The sequence below is a fragment of the Symphalangus syndactylus genome, chromosome 9, assembly GCF_028878055.3.
Source record: "Symphalangus syndactylus isolate Jambi chromosome 9, NHGRI_mSymSyn1-v2.1_pri, whole genome shotgun sequence".
In the NCBI taxonomy this organism is placed as follows: Eukaryota; Metazoa; Chordata; class Mammalia; order Primates; family Hylobatidae; genus Symphalangus; species Symphalangus syndactylus.
In genome coordinates, this window is record NC_072431.2 from 28,013,670 (window position 1) to 28,028,739 (window position 15,070).

Here is a 15,070-nt window from a genome sequence, read left to right on the forward strand (position 1 = left end):
TTAAATATTTTGTATCTATGTTCATGAATGAGAGTGTCTTTTTCTCTTCTTAATCTTCTCCTTATATTGTTTTATGTCTTAAACAAGTTGAGAGGGTCCTCTTTCTATATTTAGAGGGAAAACATATGTGAAATTGTTGTTGTTATCCAAAAGTTTGGTAGATTTTATTTGTAAAACCCCAGTGGTCTGGGGATTTCTTTAGGGTAGAATTTTTATCTAATAGATAAATTTATGTAATGACTGCAGAACTATTCAAACTTTCCATTGTTTCAGGTAGTTTTAATAATTTTAATTCCATTTCAATTTTAACTTCTGAAATCCAAATCAAACAATATCTTTTTTTTTTTTTTTTTTTTTTTTTTTTTTTTTTTTTTTTTTTAAGACAAGGTCTCACTCTGTCACCCAAGCTGGAGTGCAGTGTGCAATTATGGCTCGCTGCAGCCTCACCTCCTGGGTTCAAGCAATCCTCCCACCTCAGCCTCTCAAGTAGCTGAGACTATAGGAGTGCAACAGCATGCCTGGCTATTTGTTTTTTTAAGTTCTGTAGGGATGGGGTCTCCTTATGTTGCCCAGGCTGGTCTCAAACTTCTGGTCTCAAGCAACCCTCCTGGTTTGGCCTCCTAAAGTGCTGGGATTACAAGAGTTAGCCAATATGCCTGGGCGGGGACACTTAATTCTGTTTGTCTTCATTTCTGTTGACCATCACTTACAGATGCTCATTTCCGTTGCTTATTTAATTTTCATTGTGGACTCATATCTTATTGAACCTAATCTGCAGGGATTCTGAGGGCATAAATGGGAGACCTTCTATTTTATAGAAGTTTTGCATTCTGCAAGTTCCAGGCTCAATACTGGTGTGGGACCACTTAGCTTCTTTCAATGAATTTATGATTAAGCAAGAGTTTCAAGTTCTGCCTCAATCTTGCCAGAGCCCTAAGTCATAGTCCCTGGGTGACAGAGCTGATGAAGGCATTTGCCTCAAGGTAAATCTCCCTTAAAATCCCCTGCTCTGTTTACCTCTACTGCTTATTGATTCTGCTCTAGTTTCGGCTAGCTACTTTTTCTCATTTTAGAAATTTCCATTATTTTAGCAAACTCAGCAATTTATTAAAAACTACAGTTGTTTTAATTTATCCAAACTATGGTTACATTTTAGCAGGAGGATTTTTCAGGGTAACTCATTTACCTTCTGGCCATTCTTTTGCTTTTCTCACTAGTTCTTTAACACTGTACCATTCAGTTTTTAAAACTTCAATTTAGGTAATATTTATCGTAAATTAATTGTGAGTTAAAAAGTCTATATTTGATCCATGTAGAAAATTATATCATATTTAGCCAATTGGATGTTACACTGATCAGTATTTACATCTCTTTGAAAATTAAGCCAACATCTTTAAAAAAGTTATTAGATTTCTAGATATTAGAAACCAGTGATAATTTTTTCTATAACTATGAGGACAATCTTTTTTTGAACTTAATAATCTAATTTTGAAAGTTCATTTGCATTCTAGTTGAGGCATTTAGAATACATACAAAGTAATAGTAAATTGTTTCTGACATATTTATTAGTTTTCCCTTTCATTAATTACATCTCTTTAGTATTCAAAGCATTTCTTTTGGGGAAGTAGAATAACTTGGGAATAATCACAAAATCCATGAAACTACTGATTTGAAAAATTTTATTTTATCTCTGATTACAAAAGAGTTATTTCTTCAGTTTTATCTTTATAGTATTTATTATTTCATTTTATTTAAAGGAAAATTAGATATTCATGGGTTTTATATGTATGGTAAATGCATGACACCCAGAGATAAAATACATTTGAAAACAGTAGTCATTTCAAGAACACATTATCACTCTTTGTCAATGAATGACCATTTTAAATATAATTAGAGTTAATCTTATGTAAATGATCTATTTTAGCATATTTCTTCTCCCATGCACACATACGTATAATGCCTTACATACAGTCAAAATGTCCTAGAAGTTTAATAGCAATAGAAGAAATCTTTGAGTGGGCTTTTGCTTGTACTTGTGCACAAGATATCTCCAAATGGTGACCCAACAATAATCAACTATCTCAAAAATTTCTATGCCAGGGAATTTCTGTGATCTACATGACCAGTTTGTGTTTAAGAGATAAGAATGCATTGTACAAATAGATGAAAAGTTCATTTGTTTAGAGAAAGAATTTAGTTTGTTTTGTATAAAAGAAGTAAGAGTATTTATACATGGTGGATTACTTTTAGAACTTACTGTAAAAGCTGGTAGTTTTCAGTTGTTGCCACTGTGCTATGCTTTCCAAAGCCAAACGGACAGATGGGCTTTCATTATTTTCTTGACTTTTTATATTTGTTGATAATTGTTGTAATTAATTTTTAATCTGAAGACTTGTAAAGCAAAGCTTGGGGATTTCACAAACCAAACTTGTATTAATGAAGCACAAACTGTCCAAATAATCTTCCTGTATCAAACTTCACTGAGCAGTAATAACTCTTTCCTGGTCAAGGGGCTGATTGCAAAGCATCTGGGAAATAGGATAACCGATCACGTGTACCGGGTGAAAGGGGAAGTCCAATTTATTAAATCAAAGTCACTTTTTTAAAACATCTTTCTTGAAGATAAAAGTACTGTTATTTAATGGGTACTTACAAAATAACTCAGAGTCCTAATTCAAGGATTATAATAAAAAAACTATCAAGGAACCAACTGGAAATGTAAAAATTTCACAATATTAGATGATATATACACCTATCTCCACGTATTCAAACTACATATCTTGACCTTATCCTTTTCCAGGAAGAAGCAGATAAATTTTAGTAGCTTTTCCAAAGTCATGGATAATTGGTGTTCAAAATATGAACCCACCATTATATTTTCCAAACTCATCATTCATGATCAAGTCCCTTAAGAGAGGAGAATTTTCATCTTAACAAGAAAACAATAATAATAAAAATACCATCTATTGATAGCTAACTATCTGTCACTGTGTTAAAGGCTGCCCAAATATGATCTCATTTAATCCTGACAACACTCTTGGCATAAGCTTAACTAGCTTTATTTTACGAAGGAGAAAATTGAGACATGCAGAGAACAAATAACTTGCCCCAAACTTACATCATCAGAAAATATCAGAAACAAAACCAAAACTTCAGTGTATTGTATATAAGCCCTGCCTTTCCCAGAGCCCATGTATGCACATGACCTAACATGTAGTATGTTCACAAATGTGATATACGCTCCCACAAAATACGAAGTATGCCTGTTCTCCAACTAGTCAGTTCAAAACTTAAATGAGCTTTTGCATAAACTGTAAGACACAATCTAGGGGGAATGAGAAGGCTCATGGTGTGACAGATACAATAATGTGAGTTGATTTCGGTTGTTTTCCTAAGCCTTGAGGAGAGCTTTGGAAAATGGAATAGATACGATTTGTCAGACGGACAATGAGAGATTCAAGGGGTAAAGAGAAACCGTTCACCCTCGCCACCTTTCTATTTCTTTTCTCTTATTCCTGTCAAAGGATGGTTCTACTTTCTGCTCAGAATAGCTTTCTAATCCTTGTCTACAAAGCCACATGTATTCCCTTATCAAAACCTTGCCTCTATGCCAGCCTCTCTAAGGAGCCCTATCCTGATGATAGGTTGGATAAATGTATCCTATGGTGCTTCTCTGACAACAGCATTCCCCAGACACCTTTCTTTTAGAATTTTAAACATTTTCCTCAAAAACAAAAAGAAGAAAATTATATCTGATTTGTCATCTTGTTTTGTGTGATTGTAAATTCAGACTCTTTGGCTTGCTTTGTACTACATGAAGGTCAAGGAATGTTCAGTGTCTTAAATGGTCAATTTGTCTGGTGGAATACAGCTTTGAACATTGAAACGTGGCTTGTACAAGAAATAGAGTGTACAGTTCTGAAAAATCAGGTATTTCCTCATCAATAATTATGATGGAATATCTTAATTACAGTGTGTCAATGATATTGGGCTGTCACACAGAGGAATACATAGTTTTACTGAGGAAAGCCTCCATGGGGAGATCAAGTGAATCTCTCCTCATCAAAAAGGCATGGAGGAGAGCAAGCAGCTTCTATGATGGAGGTGACAGCAATTTAAAGAGAGGGCCCCACCATTCCTTTTTCGCAAAATATTTCAGATATCCACCTTTTGGTCTGTTCATGTATGAAGACTCCAAAGAGAATGAAACATCTATGAAGACTCTACAGAGGTTTTCAGACCGCCTGAGGGTCTCAGAGTGATGCAAAGTGGAGTTAGTAGGGATTTAGGCGGGAGTGCTAAGTGACATGCGCATGAGTATTAGGGGACAGGCTGTGCTATGGTCTGAATGCTTGCTCCTCCCCTCTATTTTCATATGTTGCAAACTAATACCTGATGCAATGGTATTAAGAACTGGGGTCTCTAGGAGGTGATTAGACCACGAGGGCCTCATAAATGGGAATAGTGCCCTTATAAAAGAGGCCCAAGGGGGTTGTTCTCCCCTTCTGCCACGTGAAGACTCAGCAAGCAGGCTCTATCTATGGGGAACAGGCCCCCACCAAACACTAAATTTGCTGGTTCCTGCATCTTGGATTTCTTGGTCTCCAGACTAGGAGCAATCGATTTCTATTGTTTAGAAATTATCCAGTCTAGGTATTTTTTATGGCAGCCCAAACAGACTAAGACAGGCTGAAAAGTTGACCATCCAGAGGGAAAGAAAATATTTAAAGATTGAAAATTTAGCACTACTTCATTTACCAGACAATGAATTAGCATTGCTAGATATTACTTTCTGGCAGTTAAACTTCTTAACATAACTTACTGCCATTAAAGTAAGTACATGTGCAATATACAGAGTTTGGAAGGGAAAAATAAAACTCAGTGCTTTCTGAATCATAATAATATAATAAAACAAGGGAAATTCATAACAAAACCATTCTGGTCCCTTTATTGTAATGACTGCTAAAAAGTTATAGGCATTGCCTAATTGAATTAGTCTTTTCACAAATTTCTAGAAATCTTGCTTTTAACAGTAACATCTGACACACAGGCATTGATCTCAGCAGCTTTGGAATATACGCCATTGGTCAGACGGAGGCAGGCTCCATCTATCATTATTACAGGAGGGATGTATTCTCTGTGGACTGCTTTAAAGGGCTACAACAAGTTCACTTCCTCCTATTGGTGGCAGAGTGGGTTGCATTTGTCTGGCAATTGATTGTAATGCCCCACCAAGTCTGAAGGTGCATGTGGCACACTCAACAGTGTGCACACAAAGAAAGATCAAGTTGGCTGTCCCCTCTCTTTGGAGCTTCATGCTTACTGATCTCAGTTGAGTGTCGCTGTCCTCTTTATGACAGCCACTCATTTCCCAGGCCTGCTGGGTTTCCAGACTGCTGTCCTATTGTATGTATACACAGACTGATTATAAGTTCACCACTTCCTTCCACCTTTTTGTACAGGGTATTATCTATGACAGATGAGTGCAATAAAGGGAATCAATTTTTTTTTCTTTTCCGTTTGCAGAGGGCACAGTGAGTTCTACCAACAAAGGCACATTGAGGTAAATCTTTAACAGTGTCACCACATTGACTTTCATCATTTTCACCTTTCCTTTCACTGATTTTTATCCCTGGAGTTGTAAAACATAGTTTCACATTGTGACTGTCCTCTAGTCCTCAGTAGAATTAGTTACACTGACAAGAACATACTCTTTTTCATAGACACTCCATCATAGCTCAGACTTAGTTGCCTCTCTCTCTCCACAAATTCTATTTCATAGATAAAAGCTCAGAGTTTCAAAGGATAAAGAAATTTTCAAAAAAGTCAAGCTTTCATTTTTTAACAGATAATATAGTACTAGGAAACTATTGAAAAAACATGATGAAATATTTCATGGAAAAGGAAAATGGTTTTCATATATTAAGAAAAAAATCCAAAATAGAGAGTATATTTAATTTTATAAAAATTTTATTTTATATATAACATATATACTATAAATGGTTGCTTACCTTTTCTATTTTCTTTTCTTTCTCACAATTTATTTATAAATACATTTGATCTTACAACAAGATTTAGAAATTTGTAAAGGCAAAAAGAAAAACAACACAGGACTAACAAATACCATATGGTTCTTATTTTAGACTGTTTAGCCTACATAAACAAAAACCAATTTGAAAATAAATTATTTGTAACAAATTTATTATTTTATTTGGTGTCTTACTCCATTTGGTCTATTCTAACAAAATATCATATGCTGGTAGTTTATAAACTACAAAAGTTTATTTTCACGATCCTGGAGACTGGGAATTCCAAGATCAAGGGGCTGGCAAATTTGGTGTTTGGTGGAAGCTGGATTCCTGGTTCTTAGACAGCCCTTTTTCTCTGTGTCCTCACATGGTAGACGGGACGGGCTAACCTCCTAGTGTCGCTTTTATAAGGACACTGCCCCAGTCATGAGAGCTCCACTCTCGTGTCCTAATAACCTCCCAAAGATCCTGACTCCCAAGCTGTCACCTTGAGGTTAGGATTTCAACATACGATTTTGGGGAGGGTTAAAACATTCAGAACAAAGCATTTGTTTATTGCAAAAAGAAAATATATTTTAAAGAAGAAGCAGCATACAAGAAACCACCACTCTAATATAGTGATTTCTATTTTTCTTAAGTTACAGGCAATTTTAAAGCAAATAGTGGTACTCTTTAAGAAAGGCACATAACAAGACACATCTACAAAAATACTGTGAAAGGATTCACTTGGAAAGAGATACAGAACCCCAAAGCTAGTTTTTTTTTTTTCTGTTTAGCCATTTAAAGACTGCTATTATTTTCTTTGCAAATTGTTGATACTTCATATGACAATTATTGTATCTGTTCTTTGGATCATTCTTTCTTTAGTTCATTTAATCAGTTGGTAATGATTCCCTACTCTATTGCTCTTATTCAAATCTTTCAGTGATATTTCTTTTCCATGATGCTCAGTAACCAAGAATCTCTGTAAGAGAACTGGTTAAGGAAAGAATTCAGCTAGGAAAATAGATGGTAAGGGACCAAGGAGGAACCTTTGGAAGATCACATTCTGAAATCACCTGATTGAAAGAAAATGCAACCGTGGTACATTTTAAAGATAATCTGAGATATGATTCTTATTTCCTTAGAGAAAGAGACAAAACAAGACAAATTCAACAAATGAGAAAGAAATTATTCTTTTAGAGAAAATTTGAAGCCAAGTTAGAGGAAAAGCCAAATAATTAATTCACTTGCAAAGACTAAAAAGTAAAATTTACAGTGTTTGTACAACTTGCTTCAAACAAAGGTACGAGGACCTAAAACCACCTCTGGCAATCTTTTACTTAAGATCCAATTAATTTGTATCTAAACCAGTCAAAATTGCATCCTTGATAACAGTACTGGTACTAGGATACTAGTATCCTTTATAGATAGTGTATAACTTGATAGTATCTATCCTTGATAGATAGCCTTTTTCATCAGATTTAAGATGAGAAGACCTTCTATCAGATCTATTCTGTATTTATATTTGAGAATTAGAGAATATTTGTGAGAAAGATGATCCATGAAAATAAACTGCAATTATGATAACGTGTTTAGGATTGACAGAATTCTGAGATAAAAACCTAGGACCCTCAATTAGTTTGTAATTTAGATAAAAAACCAGTAACTTTTCATTATAAATATATTCTATGCAATATGTGGGACATATTTGTTGTTTATCTAAAATTCAAATTTAATTGGCCTTCTTGTTCCTTATCTGGGAACTCTAACAATTATGAAAAGAATTAGGAAAAAATTTGGAGTTGGAATTCTCGTAATTCCTTTGGAAAAGGTAGGGAAGGAAGGAAAGAAAGAAAGGAAGAAGTAAGAGAGGGAGGAAGACATAAAGGAAGAAGAAAAGAAAGGAAGAAGAGGAGGAAAAGGGGAGCAAAGAAAGGAACCACAATTTTTAAAGTTCCAAGGAAAGGTAGCAAGCTATGTTCTCACTTTTAAAGAAGGTATAAGAAAAAGGAAAAAACATAGGAGAAGAATACTAGACTATTTTATGATGTAGAATACATTTTTTACAATTGTGTGAAAATAAGACTAAAATAAGACTAAAAATTCAATTCATAGGGTGATATTGAAAACAATATTTAGTTTCATTATATTTTGAATACCATTTTGAAGTATATGAAGTATTCCAAACATAGAAAATTACAGAGAACAATGTAACACATACTCATGTATTCCGTCCCAGATTTTTTAAACTGTTAGCATTTTCCACATTGCTTCTGATCATTTTTTAAAAATAAAAGTTAAAACTAGAACTGAAGGCTCCTTGTATTCTTTCCAGTCTTATTCCCTTCATTTCTTCCCCAGACATGTCAGTGCCCTGAATGTGATCGCTCAAGCTATACTTGTCAATTTTTAAAATTAATTTTAAAATACTGTCAATCAATATTTTATATCTATTGTAGTTATAATGTAAGTTGCATACAGTTCAGAATTGAATATGTTTTTGGTAAATCGTTCTTTTATTATTAAGTAATGACACCTTCATATTCAAGAATAATTTTTTAATGTTAATGCCTATTTTTCTCCAATATTAACAGTGCCACATCATCTTTCTCCTAAGTACTATTTCCCTGGTATATCTCTTTCCTTGCTCTTTACTCTCAATCTTTTTTGTCATTTATGTGTCTATTATAAAATTAATACATTTTAATATTCATATTATTTTTTTTCAAGCTGAGAATCTGTTAACAGACAAGTTTAATCCATTAATATGTATTGTACTTATAGATGTATTTGAAATATTTCTACCATTTCATCTTATTTTATAATTTTTTATATTGTCATGCTTTTAATTTTTTGCTTATTTTATTTCTCTCTTGACCTCTATTGAATTAGATTTCTTTCTTTCTATTTTATTTTATTTTTTTTTTGAGATGGAGACTGGCTCTGTCACCCGAGCTGGAGTGCAGTGGCACAATCTTGGCTCACTGCAACTTCCACTTCCCGGGCTCGAGCAATTCTCCTTCTTCAGCCTGTCGAGTAGATGGGACTGCAGGCATGTGCCACCATGTCTGGCTACTTTTTATATTTTTTGTGGAGACTGGGTTTCATTATGTTGCCCAGGCTGGTCTGGAACTCCTGGGTTCAAGCTGTCTCTCTGCCTCGACTTCCCAAAGTGCTGGGATTACAGATGCGAGCCACTGCACCAGGCCCGAATTATATTTTTTTCTCTCTCTTTATGTTTTTTCTCCATTGATTTAGAAGATAGATATTGTGCTTTGACATTTCTTTTCTTTTGTGGTTACCCTAAAATTTGTAAGTAATCATACTAGACTTTAAAATTTCCAAATTTCTTATCTCTGGGTTGTTTTCAAGGAATTGAAAAATAGCTTCAGCTTGGATCTCACATCTTCATTTTCCCTATGAGGTTACCAAATTAGTCATTAGCAGTAGCAGTACATCCAATGGCTATTTAGATTTACTAACATGCTTTTCAATCTTGCTTAATCAATGCTTGCTTACCTTGCTTCTTGCAACCAGCTATCTTTTTAGTTTCTATTATCTCTTTACTAAAATTTTTATTTCATCAAGAGTTTGTGAGTAGTAAAATATCTGAGTCTATATTTAAATATGTTTTAACTTTTTTTCTTCCTCATGAACAGTTGTTTTTTTTTTCTTTTTTTTCTGAGACAGAGTTTCACTCTTGTTGCCCAGGCTGGAGTGCAGTGGCGCGATCTCGGCTCACTGCAACCTCTGCTTCCTGGGATCAAGTGATTCTCCCGCCTTAGCCTCCTGAGTAGCTGGGATTACAGGCACCCGTCACCATGCCTGGCTAATTTTTTGTATTTTTAGTAGAGATGGAGTTTCATCATGTTGGCCAGGCTGGTCTCAAACTCCTGACCTCAGGTAATCCGCCTGCCTTGGCCTCCCGAAGTGCTGGGATTATAGGTGTGAGCCACCGTGCCCGGCCCTCTTGAATAGTTTTTAAGTAATGGATTCCACACTGACAATTATTTTCCTCAGTACTTTGAAGAAGATATTATTCCAAGATTTGCTGATTTTTTACTTAGGTATTCTGCATTTTTCTCTGGTTGTTTTTAATATTTTTATTTGTTGTCTTTGAAGTTCTGCTGTTTCACAACATTATAGCTAAGTAGTTTTACATTTTTCTACTGTGTCTTCATGTTGCTTTTTTTGCGCACTTAGGTAGGTCTTGCTTTAATTCTAGAACATACTTGACAAGTATTTCTTCAAATGCTGCATCTCCATAATTCTCCTGAACCACTGTTTTCTAAAAATGCTATTAATATATGTTGGACCTTTTTATTTTTTCTTCTATTTCTCCTCATAGTTTTGTCATATTCCCCATTCTTTATCGCTTTGTACTACATGCCAAATCCTTTCTTATATCTAGTTTTAGCTTTGACTAATTGGTTGTTTAACCTCTCTAGTGTGTGTGCGTGTGAGTGTGTGTGTGTGTTGTGTATGTATATTTCAGTGGCTAAATTTTTCATTTCAAAGTTCTTTGGTTGTGTCTCAAGCTTTCCATTTTTAAATAATACCATTGCTTTCTTTGATTATGGCTTTTATTCTGTTTGTAAACTCTATAATGATTACAACTTTTAATATTTTTATATAATTTTACTGTTGTATAAGTATCAGGTTCTTGGGTACTCAATCTCTTATTTGTTTTGTCTGCTGACCCTCTCTCCTAATAGACTGTAGATTCCTAGTAGATCTTCTGTTCTGCATGCCTGTGTGTGTACGTGTGTGTGTGTGTGTGTGTGCATGCTCAGAAACTTTTGGTGTCCAGAATAGTGAATGCTTTCCTATAAAGCTGTTTTATTTTGCTTTTGGTAAGGGTCTAAGAATGACTTTTATGTAAATTTTTCAGTTTAGTAATCTGATATAAAATAATTGGGAACTGATTTTGCTGCTATTACTAGAGAACCTAGACATAAAGGTAGTTTTTTTTTTTTTTTTGGAAAAAATTAGTTTGTAAGTAGGACTCTAAGTAGGAAGTCTTTGGTAGCTCTACATCTTGAACTCCTCAAGTCTTATTTTCTTTCTATTTCACCAGCCTTATACGCAGCTTACATTCTTTGACTCTTAAAGGTCAAACTATGTCATCTGTTCTTTTTTTTGTTTGTTTTTGTTTTTGTTTTTCTATGTCTGGTTTATTTTATTTAACATATTTTCCAGGTTCATCCATATGGCTCCAAATGAAAATTACGTTACTTTGTTATGGATGAAGAGTATTGCGTTGTGCAGATATACTGCAGTTTCCTCATCCCCTCATCTGTGGATGGACAGGTAGGTTGATTCCATATCTTCTATATTGTGAATACTGTCATGAAACATGGGAAGGCAGGTAACTCCTTAAGGTACCGGTTTCCTTTGCTTTAAATGCGTATGCAGTGTGAGGAACATCCCAACTTTTTCACAGTGTATTCACTAATTCACACTGGCATCAATAGCGTATAAGAGTTTCCCTTTCTGTAAGTCTACACTGGCTGCTACCTTCCAAAAATGTTATTGCTGTTTTGGGTAATATTCATTCTCAGTGGAGTTTGATGTTCTTAAGTGAGAAATCAGGAGAAAGTCAGAGGAAAAAGAATAGGAAAGAGAATACGGGCCATTTAAGAAGACTTCCAAGACATCTGACTATAGATAATTAGCCAGAACTTAAGAAGTGGCAAGTTATCAGGTGATAAATGATAAGTATAAGTGATAAGAACTTATCTAGATGCAAGGGAATCTGAAAAATTTATATACTAACTGCGCACACTCCCAACCCCAATAACATCGGCTTTTTTTTTTTTGTAAGGAATAAGGGGAGAATGAATGTTGGGTGGCTACCAAGCAGTCTTTGTCAGACCAAATAAAGCAGATATAATAAATTTGGATCTCAGACTCATGTGCACTGCTGGTCTGCAGTGTTAATTTCTTGTAAGCAATATTTTCCTTACCCTTGGTTCTAGGCAAGCTTACCTGGGCCATTCCGGATGACTGGGTAGAAATTTTCTAATTCCCTTTTCCACAAAAAAAGTAATTCTTCTCTGCTTCATTCTGTATACAGGGGGTTTACTTATGGCCCTGACATTGTGTTGTGCCTGTTTGCTTTTTATTAGTTATATAGAAAAAGCAACTTTAATATTGTGTTTAACCAGTTTTCTATTTATTTACAGTGGGAGGTGGGGCTACCATATTAGTAAGAAATTAGTCAATTACAAAAGTGGATTTTTAACTCAGGATATTTGTTTTCACTCATCAATTCCATATACGTATACGGTTCTAAATAAGTAAACTAGGCAATGGCCACACCCCTATCAGAGCAGAAAACATATTTGGTTAAAAAATTGGTTTTTACAGATGATAAATTTATATAAGTTAAAAAGATACCTTTTTATGTGGTAGTAGGGAAGTAGTGAGGAGGATGGCGAATTGGTAGAAATAAATAAAAATTAGAGAATCAAAATATATCTGTAATGCTCCTAAATCCTGACTAAAGAAATGAATAATAAAAACTAGTGGGACTCATCTGCAGTTATCTACCACCATACAGTACCAAAGAAAATATTCATTGCAAAACATTATAAGATAAAGAAGTTCTGAAAATTACATTCACTTGTATGACTTCAGAAAAGGAGATAATCATAATTAGGTAGACATACGACTAAGCACTGTTTTTTAATCCTGCTACATTAGACATGTCTTAGGGTTCCATTCCTACCTAGGCTCCTAGAAGACAGAAATGCTGCTGTAACGAGATTTTTTAACTAGAAGAAATAGAATATGCAATTAAAAGTAGCTTAACGTAGGGACTGTTGCCTTATGTAACAAGAAGTGTCCTGATAGAAGACGTGTAGATTAAATCAGTAAATAGAAAACATTATCAAAAATCAAGCTCTGTTCAACATGATCAGAATATCACTTTGGTCCTCAGGCTTCTCCCTTTATGACCATAGATCTTACAGTTTTGGGCAATATGTAGTTAAAGAACAAAGAGAAAATTCTTTCTTAGGATCTCCTTGTATCACAGAAGATATTCCTCAGAGTCCTCTTGGAAGACTTTCCCTTACATCTCACTGGGCAGAACTGGATGACATGCCCAAGCCAGCTACTGTCAAAGTACACTGTGATTCACTTAGTTCAAGCAAAATTTCCTGTTTGGGGCACACTGGCTGTTAGTAAATAAATGGCTATTGAGAAGACAATCAACAGTGTCTACCATAGCTCCACCTCCTAGAGCTCTGTGAAGTGTTTCTGCCTATGCTGAAAAAGCCAAATTTATCTTTAAGAAATTTGGAAAGGGACATCAAGAACTGCTTCAGTTGATAGCAGATGAAATTGGCACACATGTGTGGAGCATCTGAGATAAATTAATGAAGCACACGAGTGAGTTTATACATTTTTGCTGCTGAGGTCCACTGGGCTGGCTTGATGCTCACTTCCTGAACTCTGATTACTCATGAGAAATCATGTATCTATCCTTGCAATAATCTTTCCTCTAACTCTTACATCCACACATATCTGCTGATTTCTCATTTGAGCTACTTTTGAGTTGAGCTTCCATTTCTTGCAACACATTTTCTTTGCCCATAACAGAAGAGTGTCCATAAACCTGCATAGAATGTGTAGGATATTGATTATCAGATTTTTATGAACAAGACACCATTCCATATTCCAGGCTGGGAAGCTAACAATCCATGCTATACATGACCTTGAGGCAGGAGGGCATCTTTCTGCAGTCAACATGCTGAAGCTGCTTAAATGTAAGACTAGAAAATGATCTTGGAAAGTGTCAAATTGCGACACCGATTTGCTGTTTTCTTGTAGTGCCAGGTTTCTGTGATAAAGGTATAAACACAGTTTAACAGAAATTCTGACAAAATGAGAAGATTTGAGAAAGATCAGATATACCAGAGGAGTTGACAATATTGTTATTTGGTTATGCAGCATTTGGTGTCTTGTTCTTTTGTTAATAGCATTTTAGTTTCTTTTTAGGTGGAATAGTCAGTTTGGGTGCCTTGCATTCTTCTAGGCAGTGGTGAGCATGTGACGTAAGATAAGTCAGTCAGACTCTCTCTCGGCTTCATATTTTGAATAGAGTAACAAGAAGTAAAAATGGCAGAGCAGATGAATATTATTATTGTGCTACCCAAGGACAAGTCACTGCTATGCCTACTGCCTGGATCTCCAGAGCTGCTCTGGTTCCTGTCATTCGTGAGCTAGTATCTGAAATGTTGCCTTTGATATGAAGTGGTGGGGCCACATCCTTCCAGTGAATTACCTATTTGCATTAGTTAGTGAGTTAGGAGCCTGTTGTAGTAACTTAAATGGGTTAAAGTTATTCGGACTAGGGTAGTGCATTCAATGTGGACAGAGGCAAAGAGATTCTTGTTTTGTTTTGTTTTGTTTTGTTTTTTGATGATCCATAGCATTTTATGAACTAGATTTGGAGGTAGATGAAGAGTTCAAGATGATACCCATTTCCAGGCTTGAGCAAAGAATGCAAGGAAGGTAGTGACACTTATTGAGACAGGAAACAAGGAATGAGAAACAGGTTTACTGAAAAAATCATGAATATAGTTACAGACATATTGAGCTGAGATACCTTTGCCACAATCAGTAGGTTGTAGGCCTTATGCAGTACAGGAGAGAGTTGAGATTGGAAAATTAATGGCAACTACCAGAATCTCCCCATCATCCCTCTAACAAACTGACCTCGAAGATAAGGGCTATTACAGTAAGAGGATTCAACTGAAGGCTCTTCAAGATCTCCGCACATAACAAGGAGAGTACTACATTATAGAATCAAAAACAACAAATTCTACAATCATGGGGTATCGTGGAAATCATCACTAACATAAAAGACTTGCAGAGGAAAGTATGGAGTATCAATTAACCTTTGGCAAAATAATGCTGTATAATAAATGACCACCAACATCTCAGTGCCAAGTAATAATCATAACTTATTTTGATCATGAATCTGAGATTCAACTGCTCTGGGTTGAGTTCAGCTGAAGTCAGCTTGCATAGCTCAAGAAAATATATGGATC